The following is a 15,868-nucleotide window of genomic DNA, read 5'->3' on the forward strand; positions in this document are numbered from 1 at the left end:
AGGTCATCCTCATACCAAGAAATACTGGAGGGCTAATCAGAGGACTACAGAAGACACCTAAACTGTCATATTATAAAACTGATGGATGTCAGGATAGTGTACATTCAGCTTTTGACCTTTTGTTTGCATATTATGATGACTTTCTGTGTTGCCTATCACGGTGATGCAGGTATTCCCAAATCTGACTAACAAACAAGAAATTCACAATGAACTGCAAGGGCTGCAGCAATAATTAGTAAGATTCAATTTCCACACTTCGCCTGTTTCACATTAAAGTCATTTTCCATTAGAGCCGTTTCTGTGGCAGTAGGTTAATTACTTTTTTTTTCCTTTTTCTAACAAGTTACTTCAAACAGCTAGGTAAATTATATGCACATTCCAATTCTACTTATTTACAGCAATGAATGGACAACTCCATAAATGTCTAGCTTAATTTGGCAGTGAATTATGGAGGCCACCCCAAGTTGTCCTTTATTAGCCTCAACTCAAAAGCTGTGACAGTGATTGCTGAAAGGTTGTAAAGATTGAACAAGGTGTCATAAAAACACAACAGTGGCAATAATAAATGTAAGTATTTATTGATAGCTGGACACCAGCTAGTGTGTGCAAGCACTGTATTGCGTTCTATACATCTGTAATATTTCTCTACATATGACTCAATTTGGCTGCAGAAAACGTGAGACTACAGAAAACTTGACTCTAACTCAGCAGGTCGCTCCCTCTCAGAACTGCAGAGTTAATTTATAATGCTAAAAGTAAATAACTCATTGAAAAAAATAGTTATTAACAATAGATATATGTTTTGGTGGAGGTCAGGTAGCAACCCACAGCAAGACTCACAGTCTATGCAAAGAAACTGCCTGTTTAACACGTTAAAAATATGTGAATGCCTCATTTCTTATGCTCTTTCCTTAAGTATCTGTTACCCAGAGCTGGAGACAGGATATTTAGCTAGACAGACCTTTGGTCTGACTCAGGTATGTGTGCTTGGACATAAACACCAAGCATACACAAATCATTCCCCTCTGCTTCCAGTTTGCATACCACTTGCTCCCTTCCCACCCTGTTTACAAACTCTCACGTGGACTAGCCCTCACTCCCCCCCAAGTACACATGTTTGACAGAGTTAACTGCTATTAGAAAGTTGTCTTTCATCAGGTCTTCCCAACCAGGAAGGGGGCCAGGAGCTTATGGTCAACCAAAACCAGTAATGAGAAAAACAAATGAGGCTGAAGTCAATAAGCAGGGTGTTGAGGACCTTGATGAGACTCAAGGCATGTGAGAGGTCAGGAACAGTGATCCAGAGGGTCTGTGCATGTCATATTCCTATTCCACATCAAGGAACACAGCTTCTCCACTTATCTTGTCCTTCCCTTCAACCACTGAGACAGAGGAGTGTTTCTCCCCAGAGCATGTCGCTTAAATTAATTAATGTATGCAAACGGAAATTTTGGCTTCCAACAGCCCTTGGTGAAGGCAGAAGTACCTTCAGCACAGAGGAGGCAACTCTGCTCTTCTTGGTCCCGGCAAGAAGAGCAGCAGAGAAGAGGGGTGTTCCTGAGAAAAGAGCCGAGGAGTGCCCTGTCCACAGGCACCAGGGCATGGGCAGTGTGTAGTCATGTCTCCTGTGATGAGCCAAAATGAGTGAAAGCTATCCTCTCACACTGAGGGAAAAAAATCACAGCATATACGCTTTGTCCACTCGTCAGTTGAAAAGGGCTATGTGAGCTGAATAGCTAGGAAGGCTACGGAGAAAAGAACAAGAAAAAAGGGTATTATTTGTGCTTTTTAAAAAAAAAAAAAGCCAGCTTCTATTCACCTCTTTTTGTGTGTTAGGTGTAAGTGGTAGATTTATAGCCACACTGTCATGTAAAAGCCCCTGAAAGTCAGTCTCTTTTTTTTTTTTTTTTTTTTTTCTAATATACCAAATGTCCTAAGAAAGATGAAAATGCAGTAATGTGTATCCAGCTCCAGGCCTGCTCTCCTGCTGCAAGCAAGTGCTATTCTGCAAGAGCTAGAACGGTGCCTCCGCACACACAGACAAAAATCTGCAACATTAGAGACCAAACACCTCAATTTTGCTGGGCCTCTGAGTCATAATCCTTAATGAGGTACAAGCTGTGTAGCTACAGCTCCCTGAGCTGACACTAAGGAAAATAAACACTGCTCTGCCACAAGCAGAGCTGAGAAAGCCCAGTTTTCTATGGGCTTGCATGCTACAGCCCTACTCTCTCCTCTTCACAGAAGATCTCCTGCTTCCTTCCATACATCACCTGTGGTTCATGCTTTCAGCCTCATTTCTCCAGCCCCCCTCACATCTGCTGATCTCTGCCACCCATGGATGTGTAGATCCTACATCTGACCTCCTCCCCTGTGCCCAAGGACCACCTAAGCCAAAGGCAGTTTCTGGACATGCAACTGGGTGATGGCAAGGCCCAGGCTAGGCCCAACACCTGCGTGGTGTTATCCAGCCAATCTCTCTGCCTGCATACTTTAAAGTTGAATGTAGGAGCCCAGTTCTCAGAGCTCAGTGAGGTAAAAGCTGGGCTAATACCAACGTGGGTCATTTGCCCCAGACAAAAATGAGGGATGCTGAAGCTGGAAGCATCCCTGTCCTGCTTCAAGTCCCCTGGCTCTGAGGGCTTATAAGCTTGTCTGGGAGATTTATGACTTCAGGAGCATTGCTGCTGCTCAGAGCATGAGCAAACTCAGCTCACTCCAGTCTGCAAAAAGCCTGTGTGGACACACTCACTTGAGAGCTGGATTCACAGAGCAGCTGCTGCCACTGCTGAAAACAGCAGCGATTGTCCTCAACCAGGCGAAAAAATTCAACCAATGAACTAACTAAAGAAACAAGACACAAAAAGCCCAGGGATTTGAGAAAACATCTTCTGGGAAGCAGTGAGGAAACCAAATGAACACAGCATGTCTATCACCAAGCAAAACTTACTCTTTTGTGGAGGTTTATAACAGGAAAAATTTGGGAAATGCGTGCGCAAAGCGCTGGAAAAAAAAACAGCATCACCAGGGTTAATGAAGCAGCCTCTGCCAGTACCCAAGGACCCACTGACAGCAATGATATGCTAATGAAGATGTTGTTTATGCCAAGACCAGAAGGCCTGCGCTCGGATAAACCCACAGCTCTGACGATTCGTCAACAGAAGATCCCACTGGAGGAAAGCGACAACATTACAGAGCCCTGCCTGTGCCATTCCTCTCGGTGGCACCTCTGAGATACCCCAAATGTGAAAATGCAAACAAAGCACAGCAGATTTTAGTACACTTTATGGAGGATGAAGTAAGCAAAAATGTGTATTTTCCAGCCTACGTGATCCATTCTATGAGGCCAAAGGGCCGTACGATAACTGTTGGCCTCTACTCATCCCAAAAACAATCTGTCATCACCAATGTGGAGGAGCTGCTGGCCTTTGTCTCTTTTTCTCTACATAACACATGACCACCCCTTGGCCAGAACACTTGAGCTCAAGCATCTCACTGAGCATGGCTGGAACATAGTGTGAGTGTCAGTGGGTGAAATCAGTTGTGTTTAGTGTAAAAACCTTTACATTTCACTGAAATCTCACTTGGAGCGCTGCTGCATTGATTTCCTGCATCTGAAAGCACAAAGGCAAACAAATTAAGGGAGTTCCTAATTCTGACACCAAATGGAAACACAATCTATTGACCAGGCAACCCCCTCACTTGGAGTGCTATGTTCTCCTAAATAATTACACGTACCAGCTAATTTTTAGTGTTAGCACTTATGTTTGTCTATATTTGGAGGTATTTGAACAGGTAGAAAATGTTTAAAAATCAGCATCTTTCCAAGTTCATCTCCTTTATCTGCCAGGTCTTTTCTTCCACTTCCTTCTGCTGCTTTACTGGAAGGAGAGGACCGTATCCCCCATTCGTAATTCTCCTCCCTAACTTCCACTATAGACCATTATCTGGGAAATGTCAGAGCAACGAGGTAAATGATCCTTTTCTTCTAAGCATTTCCAATTTCTGCCTTCATCTAGTGACAACAGCAAAAAATGGATCTGCAAGAAACCAGATTTCCATCAAGATGACTGAAGCATCAGGCTGTGACCTGTCAAATCCCTCTGAAACCTTCTTTTAATTGCTCTTCAAAATAAGTGCTTCCTACAGAGTCCCTTCTTATGTTAAGTGCTCCTTTTTGCCCTGAGTCTGCCTAATGCTTAATGAAATCTCCAATATCCCATGACAGTTATATACACAAAGCTAACCCCATTTCTTGGATTATGGGTCATTTTTCTCCATTTAACAGGTACAGAGTAATCCTAAATTCAATGTCTCTTCCTTATTTTTCAGGAATTTGAAATGCTTCGTAGGGGTCATTAGAGAACAGCTACCATCTCATTGAGCATCTTACAATCTGATAATGCCAGGTGTGAAAAGGCTTTTACTGCAAAGTGGGTAAGGTAAAGCAGAGACATGGCACAAGTGGAGGGGATGACAGCTTTAGCAGGGGTCAGGCTGGTTCAGAAGTGGGAGATCTCCCCTCCTAGGACCCACTGCACTCTGCCCAGCTGCTCACAAGAGTGACCCACAGCTCCCTGAGGTCTTCGCTGCTCTTCCCCTTTCAACTCATGCCTTAGGGTCATCCAAAACTAAGCACCTTTTTCCTCTTTTTGGGAGAATTGAGCTGTCTCTCCATTCCTCCCCTTCCACTTGAGGGGCTTTGTACCATGCACAGTCTGTGGTCCTTTTTTGAGAAACACTTATCTGTACACCTAAGCTAAGTTTTTTCCTTGCTGCCCAGTGGAGTATGATAGTGAGGATCTGAGTTGACATCCAGGCAGAAAATTCCCTATGTGAATTCTTATTTGTAGGCCCAATTTGGGGGAGGGTTAAGCTTTATATCTATGCTGCAACTTCTTGTAAATATAAATTGGAGGAGCAGGAAAAGAAAAACTGCTTATTTTACCCCACCTTTTTGTGACTGCACGTAACTGGAGCCATCAATGCTCCCCTGTACTGGTAGAAGGGACAAATAATGGGTGATATTTTGGTTGCAACCAGCATAAGCTTACAGAAATGGGAGCACTCTCGTTAACAAAAAGGCTGTCTAGATGCAAACGTATGGCTCACACTACTAACCAAGAAGAATTGTTTTATGGCATTGCTTGCCAGTTGCTTTAGAGAGACAAATTCTGGCTTTAAAAATTGCTGTATCTGCTCACCATAGTGGAGTATTTCTATCACAACAATGATAGGCCTTCCAGAAAGAATGGTAACTTTCACATTTCATCTTAAATATTTATGTATCTACGATAGCACATCATTTCAGTGGAAAGTGTTGATACATATTATTAAACAAGGGTACAGCCAGGGCTCAGCTTGGCCAAGACATTAAAGCGAACACCTCCACAAGCTGAAGGTGGTTCTGCCTACTCTTATCTGAACCTGTATAAATTATGGAATAGTTCATCTGTATGATAGTGTTGCTGAGTTCTCATAATACATATTAACCCTGCAGATCATTAGCCATCTGTGGTAACTACAGTACTTCCAACTAAACAAAGATCTTTTTCCCTCCCCTGTAATCCATGCTGTATGGAAGGAAAAAAACCAACAATTTGTACTTCAGTAGTTTTCAGAAGATTAGAACTCCTCTGAGCCACAAGAGACAGAACTGACGCTCACATTTCTGGAATAATAAGATGGATATACTTCTTACAACTGTTTTACACCATGTGTTAGCAAACCCACACAAAAGGAAGTTGCTTATCCAAAATATCAGAGAGTTGCCATAGGTTTGCTAATATAATGAGAGGCCTGTCTTCTACGTGTGAGGGCTGTTTTTGTTTGTTTGCTTGTTTTAGATGCCAAGTAACATTTGGATGCTACGTGGAGAGGTCTGGAAAGAGCATATCTGCAGCTGAGTTGATAGCACCACTATTACAGAAATCACAGTTCATCTACAGAAAATCTACACAGCAGAAGTCTGTGACTTAGAGCAGCCAGAACATGTACATGCTCTGCCTCATTTCTCTTCATGTGCTACAAAGAGCAACGAGCTATCGCATGTAACTTTGCAACCCAAATGAGATTTTTGGACACTCATTGGACACTTGCACTGGCTTTTATCAATATTTTTTAATTAAAGGCTTCTTTACTCTTTGCGAAGAAAAAAATACCCCAAACACCTGGGGAGGATTGCCATGAGGACTTCCGTTGCCAGCTAAGCTACAATGCATGTTTCCCCTTCCTCCAATACTCCAGTTACTTGAACACATAGCTATATGCACATTTTATCTTACTTAAAATAAACCCAACCCTTTCAGTCATCATTTTTTTTTTTGTATCACCTTGACACATTTCAGTACCAACCAGTGGCTTGTGCACCAGAGGTCTCAAACCACTGATTTATACAATTCATCTGTTTTACAGTTCGAGCATTAAGACTATTAGAATGCTGTTTGGAAAGAATCTCTGCAACCTTCTTGCACTTTTCTGAAGATAACAAATACTTGGCTGCCCCAGCTATCATCAGCATCGCAGGAAACTTTCACTTAAACCATCTGGATTTCATCTGTGATCAATTGAACTGGCATCTGGGTCTTGTTTTAACACAGAAAAATCATTACTCTTTGTATAATTACATTCTCTGTAGAGAAGATAAGTGTGTTTCCAGGTAAGAAAAATTAAGAGAGAGACAATATATTATCTCAGAGTGTTTTCTCCATTAAAGAGAATTTTATCTACTTTTAAACGCATCAAAAATTCACTAAACCTATAAAATAAGCATGGGAGGGGCTAGTTTTTTCATATAGATCAAAAACCTAAACAAATAAACAAAAAGCAAAAGCAGAAGACACAGCAGAGGCAAAACATATGTGGCATTGCTGCCTATTACAAAAACAAAACCAAAGTCATTTTCTGCAAGCCTCAAAATCCTGCTGAGTGCCAAGCACCAGAGACACCAGGCAGGAACCTTCAAACCCAGCAGGATCAGCTGCTCTGCTGTCCTGTGAGTCAGGTGGGAGGAAATAAATGACTATTTCCCCTGCTTCTGGAAAAGGGAAAAAAAAAAATAAAAATCTGTGTGATCACATTTGCCAACATGTGAACGCAAACCATATAACTCTGCACTTGCAGTGGTCATGCAGATTGATGATGGCCCCTATGGCATATAGCTGTTCTGACAGCTGTTTACTCTCCAGAGTTGTTTCAAAACTGATGAAAAGAAGTGAATTGGAACAATGATGCTACTTCTCTGCAAAGTTTTAAGACTCTTCCATAAAGGGTTCCTGAAGCATGATGCCCTCAAAACCTGCGGCTCTCAGAAGAAATCCTTCTAGTCTTTTAAAGTCACTTCTATGGGAGAGGGGGAAGAAAAAAAAAGACACACAGTTTGAAAATATCCTTTAATTGAAATTGTGCCAACCCACAGCTTGTGCCCAAGAACAAAACTCTGGTTTTGAGATACTTGTGAGGCTTAGGTGCCTAAATGTGGGGTCACCTGTGACTGTAGGACCTGCCTTCTTCAGTCCCACCTTGCTTTTCCTCACCTGCAGGGCATGGCACTTCTCTCCTTTCTTTCCGTGCTGGTGTCACAGTGAGAGCAGGCATTCAATATTCTTAAGATGGACCTGTAAAATTTATTAGGAATTAGGAAAATGTTCTAGTTTCCCCTCAGCCTTGCCCATTAACTCCTCCCAGCTGGTCGCTGGTTGCCCTGGCAGTTCCTGTGCAGCTCCAAGGTCGCAGTTTTCTACCTGACATTTCCCCAACGCTTCCTGGCAATAAGCATGCTGAGCAACTTCTAATTTACTTTCATCTGAGAAACAATAGTTTTCTACTCTCATTTCTGCTAGTCACCCTGCTTTTTCCCTTTTTGCATTCATCACTGCTTCTGCTGGGAACAAAAGCAAAATATTCGTTTCACTTTGGTGACAAACTGGCTGTATTTATTTCCATCCTACCCTCACTAAATGACAGCCCCACTTCTTCATTTTCCTGATGCTTCTTCATTTTCCCAGTGGCTGAAAGTTTTGTGGTTTTTTTGTTTGTTTGTTTGTTTTTGTTTGTTTTTTTTGTTTGTTTTTGTATTGTTTCTGCTGTGGTTTTTTTTTTTTTGCTCTATTACTATTTCTTCTAATATCATTTTCAAAATCATTGCCATCTCGGCTCAATTCTTGGTAATTTTTACTTTCTTGTTGCACTCTGTTAACCTCAGGACATCAGTCTTGCCAGAGGCTGGATGTTTACTCTTAATACCTGTCCTGCAGCTCTTATTCCCCTCGTATGACCTTAACCTTTTCTTTAATATTTTTATCTGTGCACTCCGTTCTAAACTCCACATTGTCATTAAATCAAAGACGCAAGGCCTACTCTGCAATTCAGCTTTTATGCATGCCAAACAGCCAGCTTTGCAAAGGTTGACCCTTTAAAATCAAAAGTATTGTTTACATGTCCCTTAACATTATCTATTCATTCAATTTGAAGAAATCACTTGAGCCAAAGTTGATTTCTAAAACAAGTACTTTATAATATTCTTATTTTTTTTTTTTTACCAATTCAAAGCTTCGATAGATCAGCACATCTAACTTGTTCAGAAGCCATGTGGAAAAGAAGAGGTGGGTGTTCATTTCCCAGAAAACTTGAATCCTACTCTAGCAACCAGCATGTGCTTTAACCTGGAAGGGTAGCCACAGTTCTCAGAAGGATTGATCCAGACAGTGTTAGGAAACCCATTAGCTGCATCCAGGACTAAACCTGAGGATAACAGTCCCTTGAGTCTTCTCTAGTGAAGCTTCAAAAGTTATTTGGATGCATTCCTGTTTCCCTAGGGTGACTTGGCTTCATGCGTAGCACCATTTCTTGTTTCTGTACTTTCTGACCAGTTGCAGAATGCAATTTTTTTTCTTGTGCTCACCTCAGAAAGTGGCAACACCTACACTGAGAGCATCATCCCAATAGTTCTTTTTCCAAGCATCCCTAATTCCTGTCTCACATAGGGAGATTTTTTAAAATCCAGGTCAGACTCTTGCCAAGCCTATGAGGGCATCCTCTGAGGGTTGAAGAAACTGGAAACAGACCTGCTTGCTCAAGACTAGGATTCATTTTTTGTCAACTTCTGAAGGTGTAACAGAGGGATAGAAAGGTTCCTTTAGGATGGAAGGAGCAGAAACAATTCCACTTTTGATCTCTAATCCTTTCATAATTTTTCCCTTTTGTAGAGGGAATAGAAGTGGTTTACTCTCTGTGAATTTTGCAAGGCTGACCTGGAAAGATTCTTGTTGCCCATAAGCATAATAAAGAAACTTTCTATACTGTTACAATTGTGAAGATGTTTCAGGATAATAATAAAATAAGTAAAACAGCTCTGAATAATCACTCTAAACTTCATCTGAAAACAATTAATTTTCCTCTTCACTTTACAACTGTTTTTCATCAAGAGTTCATTATGGCTTTGTATGTTACGTTTAGGTTCCTCTAGTCTCCCTTGCATACAAGCTTTGCTGACTTCTTACCTTGTTAAAACAACTACATCAGTTCCATAACTGCTCTGGAAATGTAAAATAAAATCGCTGGGCTGCGGGCAGTCCCAGAGTTATGGGAGGAAAGCCTCCTTTTCAGAGTTACTTCTGTTTCTGGGCATCCCACAGTTTTCACCCTGGGTACAACTGGAGTCACAGGGTTCTTCTTAAGAGGCAGACCAGAACTGACATTCAAGAATTAGAGCCAAACTTAATTTAAATGATAGCCTGCAGTGTGGCTTGGGAATACAGCTGTTTCTGACTTCTCTTTACTCCCTTAATCATGCAGCAGTGTTACGTGGCTAATATTAGCCTCATTAGAAGGCATGAGTTCCAGTCAAAGCCTGAAAAATTATGTTTGGATTTGGATATGCCACAGGAACGGCTTCTGGTACGGACCTTCTGGAGCCTCAAACCTGCCTTTCCACATGCTGAATAGTGTCTTATTCCTCACTGAGCCGTGCTGAGATGAGGACGGGGACGAGTGAGGCACTTCTTACAATAAAAGAAATGAGAACAGGGAAGGGATAAGGGATGGATGCCACTGCCCCCAACACACACACACACAGAGCACTGTTTGACCACTCAGGGTGGGGTTGATGCCTCAATACTGGAGATAGCCCCCTATCACTATTGTGCATGCAGTAAAATGGTAATCCACATACCTTGATTACATCCCTCTCCCTGCAGGCAAGAATTCCTTTCTTCTGAGTGGAAACACAAGATTTACTGCAATAAACAAACCTCGAGCTAGTATGCTTGTTGAATACAAACCAAAAAAAATCACATTTTTTTCCCGCTAGACTTTTTTTCCAGAAAAAAAAAATAAAACAACAACAACAAAACACAGCATATTTGGTTGTTTCTGTTGTAAAACCCACTGCAGATTATAAACTTGCCAGCCACCCAGGGAGAACCCCTAGTGACTCATCAGTACCACAGAGTGGTACCTGCCTCACCTGAACAGCTGCCCAGGTGGTGGGGTTTGACTCTCTGATGGGATAGGACCACAGCACCACAGACTTGTTTGGGTTGGAAGGGGCCTTAAAGACTGTCTGTTTCCACCCTACTGCCATGGGCAGGGACACCTCCCACCAGCCCAGGCTGCCCAAAGCCCCATCCAGCCTGGCCTTGAGCACCTCCAGGGATGGGGCATCCACAGTTTCTCTGGGCAGCCTGGGCCAGCGCCTCACTGCCCTTTGAGTAGAGAATTTCTTCCTGACATTTAATATAAATCTTCTCTCTTTCAGTTTAAAAACCTTTCCCAGAAAAGAAAAGAGAAGAAAAAAAAAAAAAAAAAAAAAAAGAGCATAAAGTTAATCAATACAGAAGATAACATCTAATGACCACACATGCCATCAGATGCTGTACTTCACGTATGATCACAGGTTAGTATTCTTGCTTAATAAGAGTCATGAGCCACTGAACTTTAACAGAATAAATCAAGACAATCTCTAATTCTGGGGACAATAATCAACAAATGTTTACTTAGAAATACTCTTGCAATTTATAGCTCCTTCCTTCAAAAACGTGTTCTCTCCCTGCTGTGCAGCAACTGCAGTGAAAACACTTGGGCAGAAGCAGCAGTGGCATCTGGAAGCCACAGCATCATTGACGCTGTGCATCATGAATTCATGGCAGCCACAGTGCTCTGCACAGCTCGACAATCCCAGCTAAAGCACCACTGAGCTACTAGAAGGGTAGAAAGCAGCCTCGTTTTCTTTGTGATCATGTTAGGAGCGAGGGGGCAAGGTTCATTTGGCAGGGATTTGTTTGGGATGCCCCCACATTTGGAGCAAAGGGCCAACTAACGAGTTCACGCCTGAAGGACTGGCTGCAGGACACTGCGTCCCACTGATTCAATAGCCATGAGTATATCGTCCCTACGTTTTTGTCTTTAAACTAACTGTTAATCTATGAAACACCCTTGGGACAACTCAGTTTCTTTAAGGAAGAGACTTCGTCAGGAGCTTTGAGAAATCAAAGTACACCGTGTCTACTGGATTAACTTTATCTGCATGCAGACTGATTCTATTCTCAGAAAAAAAAAACAACTAACAACAGACTTATGAGGCATAGTTTCCAAGCTGTGCCAGCTCATCCCCATTATTTTAAATTTGTCCATATGTCTACTAATTCTCTTTTTTATAATGCCTCTCAAAAATACCCCTCAAATCAAAATCAGATTTATGAGCATGCAGTTCCTTGGGTCCTCACAGGGGCCTGCCTTGAAGTGGGCATCACGTGTCCCACTCCTTCTAACTTTGAGCTTAATTTAAGAAAAGCCAATTGAAGCAATAAGTTCTTCACCACAGTTAATAGTTTGGCAGTTTCGTATCAGAGCTGCTCTGGAGCTCCTGTGTGAGTGCCATCTGGTCCTGTTGATCTGCTGTTGTCCATTTTATTGGTTTGTTTTAAAAAGGCTTTTCATGTCAGTTCAGTATGAGACCTTACCTCAGACTTGCCCAAGTGAAGTTTTCAGGATGGCGATGCCACTGGACTGTGGAATTGGGGCAAACACCAACATGAGGATCCATTTAGCTTTCCTGCCACCACTCCAAGTCCCTTTTACTCTGGTCATTTATCAGCTATAGTGAGTTTCTGCCAGAGACCTTCTGTTTCTGACATGATGGAAAATTTTCTTATTATTAGCTCCATGCCTTTAGTGTGCTGCTACCAAGAACTTTCTTATTGCCTTCTTGAGGTTTTACATTTCCTTTTACAGAACATGTATTCTCTTCTAATTTTCTCATTCACTTCTATTCTGAAAGATCTTTTTTAATTCTGCTTTAATTTACTTTGCTCTTTATCTGTGACAACTTGGAGTCTTTTTTTCAACACATAATGTATTCCTACTCTGAATTTTCAATATATTTTTTAATGTGTCCATGTGCCTTTTAGCTAAAGAAAACTAATTTTATTTAAAAAAAAAAAAAAAAAAAAAAGATACTTAAGGTTTATTTCTAAAAATTTTTCTCATTTGTACATTTTTGTCCTTTTTGAAGCTCTACAAAGAGATCTTTGGGTAATTTATTTCCTGTGGACTTGCTGAATTTGGGTGCATTGTGGTCTCTATGCTAAAACACACTGGTGATATTTGCGTCCGCGGCAAACCTCTGCTCACAGCTCAGGGTGACACCAGGAGCTGCTTTTTCTCAGCCATGCTCTCTGCCTCTCTGCTGTAACAAACAGTTATTTGTGGCATCTACAAATATAATCTCTGCCTCATACTTCCTCATAACATTTACCAGGCTGCGGGACATCACCGAGACCTCTGATTCCCTTTGTTCTCAGCCCTTTCATGCTCTCTAACTCCATTTAGAGTTTCTCCCCACTTCTCAGCCAAGGTCACCAGCCTGGTCATGCTGTTCAATATTCTTCCTCCAGGCACGGTGTTTCAGGCCACAGGGGCTCTCTGTTACCTGTGTGCCACAGACGACTGATTCACCCGGTTTGACTCCAAGCTCTTTTTCAACACGACGCAGCACAACGTCACCTGCAGTTGCCTCATCAGCTGCAGCCTAGAGCTGCTCTGTCCCATGGCTCAGCTTATTTTCCATGTTGCTCCTACGTTCATTACATCGGTACCATCATTTAGAAGTCTTCCTGTTTTAATTTTTAGCCCCTACCCGTTTAATTTTTGGACTTCCATCTTAGAAAAGCCATCACATATCCGTTCCTCACTTTGATGGTAAAGGTTTGGGGGTTTTATTCATGACTGCTCCTTGTTGTCTGCCTCATTAAATTAATTAATTGAGGAAATTAATCAGCTTCAGTCCTATCTTTTTCATGTTGTTATTATTTATTCCCCAATATGGATGTGATTGAGTACTGTACATGGTCAGGAAAGATCTTCATGTAAATTAAGAGAGCTACAGGATGTTTGTTCAGTGACGTCTTAAAAAAAAAAAAAATGCTAGAGAGCAGATCTGTTACTCTCTTGTGCTATTTATTAATTAACAGAACAGAGTTGGGCAAAATCAGTCCTGTCAAGAAGCAAACTAAACAGGATAGCTTCTAAAATGTTCATGCTGAATCCTCAGAGGGCACCTGTAATGGAAACCAACTAACAAAGCACAGACACATGCCAAGGTGCCTGTGCTCCCAGCTGCAGGGCCCGAGAAAACCCATGACTGCAATGTGGACGTGGGCAGGGGTCCTGCTTGTCCTGAGCAGGGGTCACAGGGCCTGCTCCACCAGAAAATCCCCCTGCAGCTGTGTCACTGGAAAACAAAAAGAACAAACTTCCAAGACACCGTGCTTGACACCAGAGACATCATCACAGCACACTTGCTATGCTGTCAGATCCCATTACCCCAGGGAAAAACAAACAAACAAACAAACAAAAAAACTATTATTTCCCATTACCGGACCAAACCTACAGATTTTAACAGATTATTTTCACTACAGCAGCAGGAAATAGTGTTGAGCACCATCTGTCGTGTCTCAGCCTGCTGCAAGCCGTGGTGAAAGCATGGCCATTACTCACCTCTTGTGTAACAGCAGCAGCAAGCAGCCTCCCCCTGGCCAGAAACCCACGCTGATGGGGCATTGTACAGAATTATAATGCCAGCCCCACAGATTTCGCATACCATGGAGAAAGCAAACCTTCTTATGGGTCAGCCACACATATATAACCTGCTCTAAATTACCTAGCTCACTAGCTAGCCTCCACCAAGTGCAGTGTGGGATGCAAAGAGCCCTGAGAAACTCAGCAAATGCTCAGAGTGGTTGGACCACGTGGGCACCGCTGTGGTTTTTCAGTGCTGGAGAAGCAAAGACAGCTCGTTGACAGCTAGCCTAGGTGTGGTTGCATTGCATCCAGCTGACGTGTGGGGAGAACAGTCAGACTCCTTACCGTCACTGATAGGCACCAGCCTGGGGCACAGGGGAGCTGAGCATCTTATTCTTGCTTCTCTCTTATGCAAACTCTGTGGGTGAAGGGCTGCAGGTTTGGTATGAGAGGTTGCCAAAGGAGGGAGTCTTGTGTTGGTGGGACTGCCCTGTTTTGACAGCAGAACAGAGTCTTGAGGGCCACAGTGCCCAAGTGAAGCCTTTTGCTTCAAAATGTGTAAATGAATATTAAAGGTGACACCCCTGAATATGATACTGAGCTTAATGAGGTACATGCTAAGCATATATGACTACAGTAATCAACTCTTCACCCAAATCATGCTAAACATCACCCCAGGGAGGGAACAGATAAGGTTAGGATATAAAAGAGTGGTAGGAGATAGAAGAGAGAGAAAGAAAAAAAAAAAAAAGAAAAAAAAAAGTTAGTGTTACAAAAAAAAAAAAAAAGTCTGAATGAGGGAAAAAGAAGAGCTGGGGGTGGGGAGAAGAAGAAATTGGAAACCTCAAGGAGGCAGTGGATGGACTGTGCTCTTCCTCCTCCATCAAGGCAAGGACGCCTTCCTGGTAAGCTCTGCAGCTTCACCCTTTGGTGAGGAATCCCCAGGACAGCATTTTGCTAGCACTGTTATCCTATATTAGTGCTATCACAATAAGTGTATTTATCAATGGCAATTCCAAATCTGTTATGTCTGTTGCCTTATGAAATAAGTTCACCTTTGTGAAACTTTCTCAGTGAAAGTCCTTGGCAGGACTCTGAAACAGGCAAACATCAGACTCTGGTAAATCCCCTCTAACATGACAAAGTGCAAGCTTGCTCTCCAGGTAAGGCACACTCGACGGACATACAGGAGGAACGTGAGAAAAGTTGAGAAATGCTCAGAAAACACATTTGACTTTTGTTCTGACAGACCAATGGTATACTTGTGGTCAAGTTCATTTTTGACAAAAGAGACTTTACAAAACGTGAAATGGATTTGCATATATTTGGTGGGAACAATTTTGAGGAGAGGTAAGGGGAAAAATGCATGAAAGGGCATGACGTTATAAACAGCCAAGATCAGATAAAGCTTACTGGCAAGTAAAATGTTATGACTCAAAATATCCACTCAAAAATTCAAAATGTACCAACAGTACAGATTGCTACAGAGAGTAAATTGCTGACCGTGCACCTTGATGCCTTTTCCTTCAACTCCAGTGATGAAGCAATTCCTCCTCCAGGTTCAGACATGTGTGAGCTCCACAGCCTGTAAAATTACTTTTAAGAGTAAAATCAGGCTGAGGAGGAAGATGTTTTAAAACAAAGTAATTGAGATGAGTTCTTCTTCTACTCCAATCACGCCAGAAACCCTCCCCAGTAGGGTCTCCACACAGAGCTCTTCTGGAGACGTTTTGCCCCCAGCAGAGTCATGGCTTTAGGTAGGGAGGGAAGGGATGGACCCTTCCGTCAGCACAGAAGGAATATGCTCAGGGACCCCTGGTGGATCAGGAGAAGCAGCACTTTCTCCAGG

At 42.3% G+C, this 15,868-nt stretch overlaps 1 long non-coding RNA gene across 3 annotated transcripts; it reads right to left on the reverse strand.

The window, feature by feature from the left end:
- Window positions 1–724: 724 nt before the first annotated feature.
- Window positions 725–15,613, reverse strand: LOC311437767. 3 transcript variants are annotated; one of them, XR_014693689.1, is made up of 4 exons: window positions 15,523–15,613; window positions 10,172–10,235; window positions 7,536–7,616; window positions 6,167–7,341 (listed from the first exon to the last, which is right to left on the reverse strand). It is a non-coding gene; the product is annotated as an uncharacterized lncRNA (long non-coding RNA). The 3 variants fall into 3 exon arrangements; XR_014693688.1 differs by lacking the exons at window positions 6,167–7,341; window positions 15,523–15,613 and adding an exon at window positions 725–1,745 and having other exon boundaries at window positions 10,172–10,281; XR_014693690.1 differs by lacking the exon at window positions 15,523–15,613 and having other exon boundaries at window positions 10,172–10,281.
- Between the last annotated feature and the right edge of the window lie 255 nt (window positions 15,614–15,868).

The sequence above is a fragment of the Aythya ferina genome, assembly GCF_964211825.1.
Source record: "Aythya ferina genome assembly, chromosome: 1".
NCBI lineage: Eukaryota > Metazoa > Chordata > Aves > Anseriformes > Anatidae > Aythya > Aythya ferina.